Genomic DNA, 15,588 nt, shown 5'->3' on the forward strand with positions numbered 1-15,588 from the left:
TCCACAGCTGACAGGGAGGCACCTCCATCTCTGAACCTCCATGTCTCACCCAGCTGCACAGATCTCTGCATCTCTCACTTTTTGTTCGCTTTTCTTGGGTTTAACCAGCACTCAGGTCCATCAGAACCATGCCTACTGAGATGAGTTATTGCCCAGCATCTATGATATAGAAGTGGCTTTGGACTGAATGTCTTAAGCTGACACAGTTTATATAAAACAGAAGGGCAAAAAGCAAACAGCTCTGTAATGAAACCATTTTAATTTTTAAAAAGCAGATCTCTGGCATATCAGGGAAAACAGTTATAAAGCCAACAAGAACAAAGAGCTTGGAGAAGTACTGCAGAAAAGACTTTGAATGTACATCATAAGTAAGAAAAAAATCTGGAATCACCAGGCAAGGTGAGGAAATTAGAAGAGCAGGGCTCCTGACCAACCTGAATGAATAACCACACAAAGAAGGATATTAGAGGTAAGTAGAAACAGCATCTTTGATGTTGTTTCAGCAAGAAGAAGAATATGGAAGCTGCAGCGATGACAGGTTAGACAATACAGGGAAAAGAGGGTGCAGAAAAAGAAGTGAGCATTTGAAGTGGAAACAAATTCAAGAAGATAAATGCACTCAAGTCAGAGGCATAAGATATTCTTGATCCCAGAACAATGAAAGAATAGTCGCATGATCGCAGATGGCAACAGCGCTTTTGATAAAAATATCCATGAGGGAAAAGACAGGAAGGATGGGAAGACGTGTGGCTGCCAAATAATAAAGGTAAACCTGTACCTGTTCTGAAAGAGGAAGGGAAGTGACCCACATTAGATCTATTGACCTGCCCTTAATACTACATACATTACAAAACATTGGAAAAGAATAAGGTGACTGGGAAATAAATGAAAAATAGGGCAAAGCACAGCATGGGGTTGCTAAAGATGGGTTACTGTCTGGCTATCAAGAATAATACCAGAGTGAGATCTTGACTCGCCAGGACCATCAGACTGGAAAATTAAGATGTCTGGGACAGAGAATTCGGGTTTTTTTGTTTGCTATTACAGCCTCAGACACCTGAGAGGTGGTAATGGAGCCATGGGCAGGCCATTACCGAGTCAATGGCATATTCTCCTGGGCTACCTGCACTTTCTGCAATGCAGGTCCAGGGTCCCTTGGATCCAGAGATCCAGCTGCACTTTATCCCCAGCATTCTCCACCAATGCAGCAAAGAAGACACATGGCAGCAATTTTATCTCCTTCCTGTGAATCATTTTGGTCAGCTCCAGTCGCCAGAAGCTCTTGCCCATCTTTTAAGCATCTCAGGGCAGAGATTATTTGTGCACTCTCACTGCTTAACAGATGCTCTTGTAAGAGTGGCACCTACTAGCTAGATACAGCCTGTATGTCCTGGGGAGTGTTCCCATCCCATGCAGTGAAGCAGGCTGCATCACCTTCTTTTTATTCCTTTAGGCAAGCATTGCACACACAAACTATATGCAATTTTTCTTCCACACCCCGATACAAGTATGTGTACGCTGCATAGATATGTACTGTTGCATGTCCTGTCCTCCAGCCCATGATACACCTACAAATGCACATGTGTTGTTGTTACCCCCACCAACCTCCTGCAGGAGCCTGTTCTGCAGCAGCACCACAAAATGCAGTCTGGTAGCATGTCTCTCATTGTACAGTTCCCTCTTCTCACACCTACAGGAACATATCCTGCTCCCTGCTCCCATTGAGCTGAGTGGGACAGAGACCTGGAGACACAGAGAGGGTTCCCAGGTCCCAGGGTGAGATAGGGATGAGGAGCTGCAGTTCAGGAAGCCCTATGATGCTTCCAGGACATTGTCACAGAGCTGCAAGCAGAATGCACTCTGCTCCATGGTTTTGCTGGAAGCCCTGTCCTTCCCACCCAGCACCCTGCACTGAAACTCTGGGTTTATCTTCTTCACCAGGTGTAAAGGCCAGAGAGCCTTGCCACTGCACAGGGATGGAGAAGGAGCAACTGTCTGAGAATCTGCAGCAGCAAAATGGTTCCTTCAGAAAACTGCTGCAGAAAAGGCTGTGCTGATGATCACTCTCACCTCCACAAACCTCTTGGGGCTGCACAGAGCACTGACCATCCCAGGGAACACAGTACGAGGCTGGAGAATGACAGTACAAACAATACATTTACATTCCCTGACAATGACAACCCTGATTTTCCTCCCCTGTGCCCTCTATTGCTGGTGTCTGACCCGCAACCCCCTGTTCCTCTAGTTCTTCAATGCCACTCACACCTGCATCTTCTGCTCCAAGGTTCCTCTACAGCTCTGCCAAATATTTACCATTTTATCTACATTTTTCCTACGATCCTGTTGCTCCTGACAGGCCTAAAGATGCTTTATCTGAATTATTCTTGGGTCATTGGCAAACTGCAGAAAGCTTTTGTGAATAGGTTAGACCTGCCAAGCTCGCTCATTAGCAACACCAGTATACAAGGCTCTAGATGTCTGGAGGTAAAAAAGCAGATCTCTCTTTCCCCCATACTCCATATGCCTTTACAACACCCATCAATCCAGTCCTTGTATGATCTGCTCCTCAATAGCCAATGCTAATATAACTCCCATTAACACCACATTCCCCCCAAACACCTACAATTGCAACCTCACATGTTCAGCATTTTCCCATAACCCCAAAAGATTGCATCTATTTGATTATCTCCTTTTGTTACTACATTCCCATGTGTACATTCCCCTACAGCCACATCACTGTAACACATACCAAAATCTCATTCTTTTATACCTTTGCTTTATTGTTCTCACTGACTGCCATCCTGAACATTACCTCTTCAGTATCTATATCCCTATCCCATATGTATCCTTCTCTTTGTTCAAGCCCTTGTCCCTTTTTGTTTGCAGATGCAATTTGATGAAAGGATTTGTGCAGAGGGTGGGGGAGGGAAGAAGGAAGGCAGGGAGGGAAAAGAGGGATTTGGCTATAAAAAGACCATGTAATTAAGCTCTAGTAACTGGTACCCAGCCTGGACCACTCATCTCAGTAATTAAAGGTAGCAATTCCTCCATTCCTAACCTTTCTCATCTGATCTGTGAAAAAGAGGCAGGGAGAAAGCATTAATTTACACAGCCAGCACAGACACGCCCTGGGCAACACAAAGGACTCCAGCCTGCACAGAGCCCAGTGTATCTCTTAACAAAGAGCAGGGTTTTACCCGCCACACTATTTTATCCTAACACCTTTTGAGCAATTGATTTACCAGTATTAAAAAAAAAAAAAAAGAAAAAAAAGGAAAAAAAAAAGCTACAAGCCACACTGACAGCTGCCTTTCCTCTGTGTCCTTTGGTTTTGGCTTTTCATGGAAGCACTGTCTGTCAAAACAGCTTTTGAGCTGCACAGCAGCATCACCGCCAGGGATGCACAGAGAGCATGGTAGCTTGTGGGACCAAAACAATCTGTGTGGGCTCAGCTGTCATGGCAGACACAACGGAGAGCTGTGCGACTGCATTGTTGGGGCGAAGCACAGCTCGCCTCTGCACAACCAGCCCCAGACATGACAACCACTATTTCATAGCTACAATGGACAAACACGCATTCTGCGCAGCAATACCAGCCTCCTTACTCTCTTCCATTAATTATAATCACAGCAGCTCCAAAGCAACGCAACCTCTGAAGAGACAAAGCAATCCTAAAATCTTTAAGCTTCATTGGGTAGCTGGCAATCTCTACAAAAACAAACCAGCCACTTTGCAGGACAATGAATGGCCTGAAAACCATCAGTATGACTAATGCCCACCCCGATCATTTATCCATCTCACCTTTCCACAGATCCTCTGTTCCCTGTCTCCTCTCATTGAAAACGCTCTGCTCCGGCACTGCTGAGCACTCAGATTCCAGCAGGCTCCATGCCCTCTCACCAGGATGCTATGGGAAACACAGAGTCAATTTTTTTTTTTTTTCTCACAGCTGCATCCCTGGCAATGCAGAAGGTCTGCGCAATCACATCTCCAATGCTCCTGCTGCTGTTGTGACGTTGCTGCGTGTGAAGGAGCAAGCATGCCCACAGCATCACCACTCCAGCTTGCAATCAGTCCCTGAGGGACCTCAGACAAGGCAGGGGATGGGAGGGAGCAGAGAAGGAGAGGAGGGGAGAGAACAGGTTGAGCTGGAAGATGGAGGATTGATTCTTACAGGAATTTGGAAATCAGGAAGGTAGCATGAGGAGAAATATAAAGACTAAAGACTATGCCATAAAATAGAGCTGCAGCATCTTATTCTGTGATGAGCTTTGGTTTCAGATGCTGTGTGGTTGCAAGCTGTCTGATCTCTTTTCCTGGCTTTGCAAAGGAAAGCAAAAGTAACTGGAGTGCTATGTTCCTACAGTTGATAATGGCAGCCAGAGCCCTTGGAGATAAAATGCTAGTCTGCAAAGCAACGCACAGGAGGAGGATGAGAGGACTTATTACTAAGAGATCAGGAAGACTACAAGAAGCTTCTTGAAGCTTCTTTTACATTTCTGTAGTGCCTTGTCCTAAAGAGCTTCACCAACAGAATCTACACAGCATCCCTGAAATGCAACCACCCCCAGAGTGAGATGCAACCACCAGCACTTCCCCCAGTGCTGAACACACCTAGCAGGGATAGGATGTCTGAAGTCCACACTGTCACAGGGACTCTCAAATCAAGATCCCAGCAACTATTAACTACAGCTTGTGATTAAAGTGCTGCCCGTAACCTGGGCATCTCTGCAAAGCAATCCATGGCAGATCTTCCTTCCTGAAACAAGGGATCACCACCTACAAAAGCCCAGGCTCTCTTGCTATCCTGGGACCATGTGAAAGGATTTTTCTATTACCCCCTTTTCACCAGAGGCAGCTGCAACCTGCTCCATGGGCAAGTCAGTGCAGTTTCTCCCAGGGCACAGGTAGCATGTGTGGCTACTTTTGTTTTTCTGTCACAGTCTGGGCATGACCACACACCTGTCCTGGTTTTGGCTAGGATAGAGTTAATTTTCTTTCTAGTAGCTGGCATTGTCTTATGTTTTGGATTTAGTATGAGAAGAATGTTGATAACACACTGATGTTTTCAGTCGTTGCTAAGTAGTGTTTAGACTAAAAGTCAAGGATTTTTCAGCTTCTGTATTGGCTTTGTGTGGCAAGGTTTTGGTAGCGGGGGGGTTACAGGGGTGGCTTCTGTAAGAAGCTGCTGGAAGCTTCCCCTGTGTTAGACAGAGCCAGTACCAGCCAGCTCTAAGAGGGACCCACCACCGGCCAAGGCCGAGCCAATCAGCAATAGTAGTAACGCCTCTGGGATAACATTTTTAAGAAGGAAAAAAAAGTTGCTGGGACAGACAGAAACGGCAGCCAGAGAGAGAGTGAGAACATGTAAGAGAAACAGCCCTGCAGACACCAAGGTCAGTGAAGAAGGAGGGGGAGGAGATGCTCCAGGCACCAGAGCAGAGATTCCCCTGCAGCCTGTGGTGAAGACCATGGCAAGGCAGGCTGTCCCCCTGCACCCATGGAGGTCCATGTTGGAGCAGATATCCACCTGCAGCACGTGGAGGACCCCACGCCAGAGCAGGTGGGTGCCCAAAGGAGGCTGTGACCCCGTGGGAACCCCGCACTGGAGCAGGCTTCTGGCAGGACTTGTGACCCCGTGGGGGACCCACGCTGGAGCAGTGTGCTCCTGAAGGACTGCATGCCATGGAAAGGACGCATGCTGGAGAAGTTCGTGGAGGACTGTCTCCTGTGGAAGGGACCTCACGCTGGAGCAGGGGAAGAGTGTGATGAGTCCTGCCCCTGAGGATGATGAAGCAGCAGAAATAACATGTGATGAACTGACCGCAAACCCCATTCCCCGTCCCCCTGTGCCGCTGGGGGGGGTTGGTAGAGAATCTGGGAGTGAAGTTGTGCCTGGGAAGAAGGGAGGGGTGGAGGGAAGGTGTTCTGAGATTTGGTTTTATTTCTCATTACCCTACTCTGGTTGATTTGTAATAAATTGAGTTAATTTTCCCCAAGCTGAATCTGTTTTGCCCATGATGGTAACTGGTGAGTGATCTCTCCTGTCCTTATCTCTACCCACAAGCTCTTTGTTATATTTTCTCTCCCCTGTGCAGCTGAGGAGGGAGAGTGATAGAACGGCTTTGGTGGGCACCTGGCATCCAGCCAGGGTTAACCCACCACAGCTTCTCATGCCCAGCCAGCAAGAAGGCTGGAGGGGCACGGGAAGTTGGGAGGGGACACAGCCAGGACAGCTGACCCAAACTGGCCAACGGGGTATTCCATACCATGTGATGTCAAGCCCAGTATATAAACTGGAGAGGAGGTGCCCTGGGGGGCAGATTGCTGCTTGGGAACTGTCGCGTCCCAAAGTTGGAGCGACTCAGGTTCATGGATTTCCTTTGTCAGAATTAAGGTGAAACGACACCAGGGGAGTTCAAACAACAATCAACATTTATTCAACCTAGCTAACTCTGTCCAAGTACACATGAACTTGTTAATATGAACCTTGCAACATGTCATTAAGCCGCTGTTTGAGAAGAGGAGGAAAGTACAGAAAGAATGAAATGGAAAAAGGAACATGAAATGTATCAGAAGGAGAGCCCTCCCGTTGAGTCACGAGGTTCAGAGCAGACCCCCTTGCTTTCTGGACTCCTTCTCAAAGAGGAGCTCAGGGGCGGCTAGGTCCACTCCTAGTCTCAGACTTGGTCAACGGTTTATGTTTCAAAGGATGAGGTGTAGGGACTGTGGAAAAGAGAGAAGGAAAAGAGAGAGAGAATGAGAGAAAAAAGAAAGAGAGAAGAGAAGGGTTTCACCAGTCCTGGGTCCAGCGTTGGTCCAGCCAGCGTAGAGATCCAGTTCCGGAGGGCGCGCACTGAGGATTCGTTCTCTCCTCTTTTATAGTGTGTTAGTTGATGATCTCAACATGCGCAGTTCCCACACCTGGGGTTCACTGGAATCGGTAGCTTTGGGGGGGGGGTGTTCATTGTGGAGTTGCTTCTCTTTTCCTGCTGGTATGACCACTTAAGATAGAAGCACAGTCCCAACTTCCATGGGGCCTTCTTCCTCCAGGAAGGCATAAATTGTGTTCCTTCTCCTGGTCACTCAAGATAAGGAATTGGGGCCTTGGAGAAGTGCGTTCCCACCCTCCGTGGGGCCCTCTCCTCTGTCCACATTGTCCTGTTCACAAAACTCCAGCATTTTTACAGAGGCCGTTTTGTCCACCAAAGCTCTTTTAGTGGATGTTTGAGACATTTGAATTTGTCAGACCGTCACACCACCCCGTGGCTCAAACAGTCGCTGGACTTTGATTCTCGTTCATATCATCTTCATCTGTGGTGATCTTGATATAGCGGACAGTAGGAGAAGAGAGAGAGACAGCTGAGGATAGTAAGCGGCTAATCATACATCTGACTATTGCAAGGCCTGTTATTAAACATACAAATCCAATTAATATCAGAAGTCCAATATTTACAAGCCATTTTCCCCATCCCGTCAGTCCCAAGGATCCTAGAATGGAATGTAGCCATGAGTTTGGATTCCAGCCATCAAACCAGTCAGCTGGTTGCATTGCGTGGAAGAGTTCTCTCGTCTGGTCGGCAATCTCCTTCATCTTTGCCCGGGCTTCTTCAATGGAAGTCGTAGCATTATGAATGGTAATACAACATTCAGATTCAGTCAAGTTCAACATACCACACACACCTTGTTCTTTTAACAATAACATATCTAAGGCTAAACGATTCTGTAATGTCATTTTTGATACCTGTTGCACTTGGAGATTTAGTTCCCCAAAGGCATATCGAGTCCAATTACTTAATACATGTATTTGCCAAGTTAGGTTTTCTAGCACCCATTGGTGCCGAACGATATATCCAGATGGTGCAAAGAATGCTTCTAGCTCTAATGATACCTTCTGTCCCCAAGTATAATAATCGGGTTTTAAAATGCTTTGAATCCACTTCTGGGCGCTACTTGGGTCATCAAGTTCTCGTCTCTTCCTGTGAATAGGTGGTGTGGTATATTCAAAGATTCGCCTGGGACACATAGTAGGAATTCCCAAACCACACTGCAATCCAGCCTGTTCGATCACATTCAAATGCGAGTACATTTTCCCATTTGAGCACCCCCAGACAGTCCCCTCAGGGGCAGCATACAAAGCGTTTTGACAAGTAGCTGCGTCTCCCCGAGGTATTTGATTATCCTCCCCCACTTTATGTCTTGGGAAGTGGTTAATGGGAATTCCACATTTTAGCCAGATATTAACATTATTGATGATCTGATTACATTGGTTATCCCGGTTTCGGTATCCAAAATTAGGATATCCCCAACAGGTGCACATATCTCGAATTAAGGTTCTAACTTCCAAACTGATCCATGTTTCGATGGGATTGCCAGCGCCTGTGGTACAGTCTATAATGTGGGTACAGTTTAACAAATGGGCATCATTGGGGTTGGGTGTGCCCACAAATTCTTTTTTTAATAAGTGAAGAGGTTGGTTTTTTAACATGTGTTTCACTGACCATCCCCAAGCAGTGTGGGCGCTATTCATTGAAGGATATTGTCCCTTCCTGTCAGGTATGTGAACACACCAAGCTGAATCCCATTTTACATTATATTGTAATTCAAAAGGGGTAATTTCCAGGGAAGCAGGCCAAAAAGGCACTAGATTACAAGATATATTGTGATAGGAAGGGCAGCCTGTTATTTTCCACCAGGATGGAGAAGGTGGGAATCGTCTGGAATAGGCTTCCTCGAATCCTGGAGGACACGGTGGGCTATGACTAGTACCAATTTCGCGACTGACCTCCAATCTCCATCGCTTACAAGTTTTGTTTATTAAGTCAGGCCACCCCGTGTCCCGAGGGATCTCATAGAAGGCTGCTTCATCTCGCTACCATCTACCAGAGGAGGTATAATCACTTCGATATTGATACTCAAAAGGAGCATCTACTAACCCTATAATGCCATTGGTCATATTATGTTTTCCAATATTGAGCTTCATGGGTATCAAACCGAATGTAATCCCTTGCTCGGTAGAAGTAGGAATCTGAATACAGATCCCCTGATCTGTTTTATTCCAGACATGTATGAATCCTTGTATCACTTCCCAAGCTAAATTGGAGGTCCTTTCTCCTTGTCCAGATGCACCAAAGCTAAGAAAGGCAAGGAGGAAGGAATTCCAAACCATCTTTCCTTGTTATACTATAAGAATATCACAATGAAAATCAAACAAACAATATAGACAATGGCCCACTCATTAAGTGAAAACATAAGTCTTGTCGTGGGCTTTTGATAACCTGCAAAATATATACAAAAATAAACAATCATTAGAGGGATAGGATTGGAGAAGATGTCAAGCAGTGCTGCTAGTGATTGGGATCCATCCGAGAGGCTGAGGTGCACTCTCCAAGGTGCTCATGCAGCTTCTGTAAAACAACCTCATACAGGCCATGTGTAGGATGTGTTACTTATTATAGATGCATACAAACTAGCCTTAAACTTCAAGCTCTCTTGACTGGAATTGCTCTGATTAGAGCATCTGTAGATCAACAGAATGTGTTCATTGTGTGTAAAAAGGTTAATAAGTTTATAGCGACCTCTTGCTCTCACGTGGCGTAGGGGCTGCTGCAAGAACTCCAACAGGGTCTGTTGTCAAGCTCTCTGTGTCCTCCCCCCAACTCAGGAATTCTGAGAAGTCAACACAGCATCACTAGTCAGAGTAACAAAAACATAAGCAAGAAATCAAGTAGCTATGGTTTTAGTATTATAACAGAGGGTTAGGTTTATATTGTGCATCTTAACTGGTATGCTTGTTAGAATCCAGTTAGTGGGATACAGAAAAAACATATTCTTATTAGCCATTTAACATTGGAGCAACTTTAATTCAGAACATGAAGGTCTACTTAGAAGGATGGGACAATCCATCGGGTATTGATACGATGTTCTTTCCCATGAGCATCTGTGGCCACCCAGGAATAGAGGTTAAGGGGTGTCTTTAGGGTTAGGGGCACTTGCCCCACAGTGGGTAGTTCCACTAATACTGGTTGTCCAGCATAGTGGAGCAAGTGTGCGGGGTCTTTGCCACCTTTTGTCCCTGGAACAATAGAAGGAGGTGTGGGACAGAATGCTAGGAGTCGGGGGCAGCCATTTGCCCCCCACCGGCTATTAATTCTGTATACTGCTTCTGGTATTCGCAAGGCCCACCCTGGGTCATGGGGCCTCAGAGCTCGTTTTAGAAGTCCGTTTGTTCTCTCCACAATACCATTAGCTTGAGGGTAGTAAGGGGTGTGGAAAACCCACTGGATTTCCTCACCCTTAGCCCATTCTTGCACCACTCCAGCGGTGAAATGGCTCCCATTATCAGATTGAATTGATTGAGGCTTGGGTAAGTAGCTAAACCATATTTTAAGACTTTTTACTGTATTTTCTCCTGTTGCTCTGGATACAGCTTCAGCTTGTGTTAGTCTTGATACCACCTCTACTCCTACTAACACATATCGTTTTCCCTCTGATACCCGAAAGGGGCCAATATAGTCAATTTGCCACGTTTGCCATAAACCTTTGTTTGTCCTTAAATGTAGGGGTTGTTCTTTTAAAGGGTTATATTTTTCCAAACGAACTCGACATTGACCACATGCAGAAATAACAGTGTTACATAATTCTCGTGTAACGGCCCATCCTCTGCTAATAGCCTCTCTGTACAGGTCTTTACTCCCTGAATGGCCACGTTTCACGTGCAGCCACTCCAAAAGGTGTTCCCATTTTTCCGCTTCACCATCAATGGCAAGACTGGCTAGACGTGTTAAGGAATCTACCCGGTTATTTAGGAGGTGAGCTGGGTTATCCCCTGCCTGGTGTGCAGCAACCCAGCCTACCAAGAAAGATCTCTGCTTGGCGATATTCAGTATTTCTTCCCATTTGTCTCTTTGCCACACTGGCACTTGGTTTACTTCCCATTGGTTTTGCTCCCAAAATGGCAACCATTCAGTGCATCCTTTAAACACCGCATAGGAGTCAGTATAAATGTATACTGGTTCTGTTGTCTCAGCTTCCTTAACGACTACGCTCCACACAGCAACTAACTCCCCTACTTGGGCACTACCCTCTCCCTCAGTTATCACATGCTCCCCTGAATCAATATGTAATGCTACTGCTCGATACTTCCATGTCTTTCCGTCCCTTTTTGCGGAAGCATCAGTGAACCATACGTTTTTTAAATGGGGTTTGAAATCAGGAGCCACTTTGATGTACGATGGAGGGGGTTCTGTATCTGGGTGATCAGAAGGGGGATCCTGTATTTGGAGCGTTTTGGGTGTTCCCTCCTCTATCTGTCTAGTGCGACAGTAGTGGTCTAGCTGGGCATACCACTTCCTTACTGTTTCTCGTTGAGCTACTCCTGCGGGGGGAGGAGTTCCAGCCAATATTGGTTTCAGGATCTTAAAGGGTCCTCGCAAGATGATGGGCTGTTGTCGTATAATTCTCTCGGCTTCCTGTAAGGCTAGGTTAACTACAAAGAGTCCTTTCTCCCAAACTGAATACCGTTTTTCAGCATCCTTAAAGCTACGCGAGAAAAATCCTATAGGACGAGTAGGACCTTCAGGTCCACGCTGCCACATATGTATAGACAACCCATGAATTGCAAAACCCCATTCTATGTGGAGTGGGTCTGCTGGATGTATCGGCCCTAGGGCCTGGTAAATCCCTGCTTCAAAAATTAATAATTTCAGAGCCTCTTCATGGACAGGTGTCCAGTCCCAAGCAGTTCTTTTACGGGTTAAATCATATAAAGGGCGAGCTATGATAGAAAAGTCGGGGATGTGTTTTCTCCAGAACACTAGCAAGCCTAGGGCATGCTGTAATTCTTTCTTATTTTCAGGCATTTTCACTTGTTTGAGGGTGGACAAGGTTTCGGGAGGTATACACACAGTGCCTCCTTTCCACCAGATACCTAAAAATTTTACTTCAGGTGATGGGAGTTGCACCTTTTCTGCAGGAATTTGGAGCCCTAAATTCTCTAAGTGATTAATGATTTCTCTCTGGGTTTGTCCCACCACAGTGGTGTCTGGTCCTCCAATTAGCACATCATCAATATATTGATATACTTTTACTCCATCTTTGGGAGTGATCTGATTTAGTTCCTGGGCTAATGCACAGTGAGCAATGGTTGGTGAGTGGCAATAGCCTTGGGGAAGCCGTGTAAATGTATATTGTACACCTTCCCAGGTGAAGGCAAAGCGGTCCCTATCTGCTTCTTGCAAGGGAACCATAAAGAACATGTCTTTCACATCAATGGTTGCTAAAATCTGGTGACCCTGTTCTTGTATGGTTGCAATTAATTCTGCTATATTGGGGACTGCAGCTGTTAATGGGCCAGTATTGGCGTTCAGGCGTCGATAGTCAACTGTCAATCGCCACTTCCCATTTGGCTTGCGGACTGGCCATACTGGGGAATTATAGGGTGAGTGTGTAGGAATAACTATCTCCTGTTCCCGTAACTCAGTTATCACTGAAGTGATCCCTTCTCTTGCTCCCAAAGGCAAAGCATAAGGTTTAACATTAACTATCTTTGAAGGGGGAAGAGTTGGTGCAGACTGCAAAAGCCTCACAGAGATTGCGGGACACCCAAATTTCCATTCTCTTCCCTTAGAGTCTACCCACGACCGGCCCTTTAAGAGGTCGAGTCCTAGAATATTGGTGGGTAGAGGACCTAGTATCATAGTAACCTTAACAGGGGATGAATCCCCTGGCAGCCAGCATTTAACTTTAGCTGTCGGCTGTGGTTGGGAGCTTCCGAAAACGTCCGTGACCCATATCTGCTTCTTATCTGCAATTATTCCATTGCGGTTAGCAACATCCGCCCGGAGTGCTGACATCTGAGCACCCGTATCAACTAAAAAAGTTACTGGGGTCTTAAAGGGACCAAGAGGAAAAGTAATCAACAGGTCTCCTGTCCTATTTTCAGTGAGCCTCCTTAAATAAACCCACTGGCTGTCCCCCGGCTCACTTACTGGGGACAGCGTGTCTAGTTTCCCGTCCTGCAGACAGTCATACCTTCCTCTGGAGCAGTAGGTGTTTGGGGAGTGGGAGTTGCCAGTGACTGTGGAATCGCCCCCTTATAGTCTCGAATGTTTGACTCAGTATGGGGAGGCTCCTTGTTCTTGTCTTTCCACCCTAGGACCAACTTTTCTAGGACAGAGGTGGGCAAGCCGTCCATCACATCCCGGGGAATTCCCTTTTCTATCCCTTCTGCCCACAACAAGTTCCGCTGACCCCCATATGGCTTTTTGGTGTTTACAGTCTTAGATGGGGGAGGTCGGCCAGGTCCTTCTATTCGGCGGATAGCAGGCTTAGCTCTGCTTTCTTCCCTTGTGAGACCCATTCTCCGGCCGTAGTTAATCAATTCCTGTGCCACTTCTCCCCAGGTCAGGGCCCCTCCTGCATTCCGCCTGCCTCCTCTAGGTGCTATCGCATCACGTAATCTATCCTGTAGCTGGACGGCATATAATTTCAAAGAATCTGGTAAACCTCGGATTAGAGGAGTCATTCTATCGGGATTGGCATTTAACAACATCGGAGAGGGCTGTTGTGGCACTAATCGCCTATCATGCATTAACTGGAGACAAGCAGTTTTCTGTAAGCTCTCGGTTAACTGATTTATAGAAGGGGTGTCTATCCGTGTTGGTTCTCCTCGTTCCATTTGGTCTATTCCCCCTGCCCAGTAAGCTGCCCGCTGCGTCAGAGACCATGGTTCCCTAGGATCATCGGTAGTTAGGAACACTCCAGGCCCCCAATATCCTTGGGCTTCATCTTCTGACAATAAAATCCGGTCACCACCGGTTAATGACACCCTCCACACATATTCTGTTTCGGTCTCCTTTGCTAGTCGGATATACTTTTCCTGAATTTTAGATAATTCAGTGGCAGAATATGGTATCGTCTTAATAGTTACGTGTGGTGCTCCGCCAATTTGGCCATTGTCTATGGTTTCTGTTTTAATTAATGGCCTCATTGCTATCTCTTCATCCTCAGGGTAAAAAACTTTCCTGGTACATTCTAACTCTTGATTTGGGTATAAAGATTTTTGCTGTTTCACTTGAACTACCTCTAGACCTTGCAGGTCTAAGTCCGGGCCAGATCGTTCATCTGCCTCAGCTCGTAAAATTCTTTCCCGATCTAACGCATCAGACAAGGCAGCATGAAGCCGCTGCGTTGTATTACGCTCAGCAGTTAACTGCTCTTGCAGGACTTTAACTAAATCCTGCAGGGACTGAATCTTCTCCTTATCTGCCTGCTCAGCTCTCATTGTTTCCTGCCTGTCTTCCTGAGCTGCTGCGAGTGCGGCCCCTAACACTGCACACACTACAGCCTTCCCTTTTCCCGGGTGAAACCTGCTTTCTTTTGCAAGCTTCTCAATTCTTCCTACAATGGCTTTTGGATCATGCCAGTGGTTTCGTGCCCAGGCTACTCCTTGTGGGGAAGGGTGGGCTTTATATGCAATTAGCTTCTCTAAAACAGGGGAACAGTCAGACATAGATATTTCCCGGGTCACCATGCCTGCCACTGCTCGGATCTCTCCCGACTTATTGTTGAGAGATCCTTCCCAGATCCTCCCCGCCCGCTTTCTGGGTGGAGGTCCGGTATCCCGTTAGAATCTCCCTTCCAACAAGGGAAATCCCGTATAGGCAGTTAGCCTCTCTAAAAACAGGGGAACAGTCAGACACAGATTTTTCCCGGGCCTCTATGTCTGCCACTGCTCAGATCTCTCCCGACTTACTGTTGAGAGATCTTTCCCAGATCCTCCCCGCTCGTTCTCCGAGTGGAGGTCCGGTATCCCATTAGAAACTCCCTTCCAACAAGGGAAATCCTGTCCGTGACGCCAATTAAGATGTCGCGTCCCAAAGTTGGAGCGACTCAGGTTCATGGATTTCCTTTGTCAGAATTAAGGTGAAACGACACCAGGGGAGTTCAAACAACAATCAACATTTATTCAACCTAGCTAACTCTGTCCAAGTACACATGAACTTGTTAATATGAACCTTGCAACATGTCATTAAGCCGCTGTTTGAGAAGAGGAGGAAAGTACAGAAAGAATGAAATGGAAAAAGGAACATGAAATGTATCAGAAGGAGAGCCCTCCCGTTGAGTCACGAGGTTCAGAGCAGACCCCCTTGCTTTCTGGACTCCTTCTCAAAGAGGAGCTCAGGGGCGGCTAGGTCCACTCCTAGTCTCAGACTTGGTCAACGGTTTATGTTTCAAAGGATGAGGTGTAGGGACTGTGGAAAAGAGAGAAGGAAAAGAGAGAGAGAATGAGAGAAAAAAGAAAGAGAGAAGAGAAGGGTTTCACTAGTCCTGGGTCCAGCGTTGGTCCAGCCAGCGTAGAGATCCAGTTCCGGAGGGCGCGCACTGAGGATTCGTTCTCTCCTCTTTTATAGTGTGTTAGTTGATGATCTCAGCATGCGCAGTTCCCACACCTGGGGTTCACTGGAATCGGTAGCTTTGGGGGGGGGGTGTTCATTGTGGAGTTGCTTCTCTTTTCCTGCTGGTATGACCACTTAAGATAGAAGCACAGTCCCAACTTCCATGGGGCCTTCTTCCTCCAGGAAGGCA

At 46.5% G+C, this 15,588-nt stretch overlaps 1 protein-coding gene and 1 long non-coding RNA gene across 5 annotated transcripts in view; both read right to left on the reverse strand.

Moving 5' to 3' along the window:
* RUSC2 (RUN and SH3 domain containing 2) overlaps positions 1 to 4,040 on the reverse strand; it is a 65,222-nt gene extending 61,182 nt beyond the window's left edge. For all 4 annotated transcript variants that reach the window (XR_011322997.1, XM_069775332.1, XM_069775333.1 and 1 more), the window contains exon 1: positions 3,802 to 4,040. The gene's annotated coding sequence lies outside the window, so the exon portion shown is untranslated. The remainder of the gene's footprint in view (positions 1 to 3,801) is intronic.
* The window catches only part of LOC138683487 (uncharacterized), a 162,351-nt gene that overhangs the window by 116,143 nt on the left and 30,620 nt on the right, over positions 1 to 15,588 (reverse strand). The gene's annotated exons all lie outside the window — the stretch shown is intronic.

This window comes from Haliaeetus albicilla, chromosome W, assembly GCF_947461875.1.
Source record: "Haliaeetus albicilla chromosome W, bHalAlb1.1, whole genome shotgun sequence".
Taxonomy (NCBI): Eukaryota; Metazoa; Chordata; class Aves; order Accipitriformes; family Accipitridae; genus Haliaeetus; species Haliaeetus albicilla.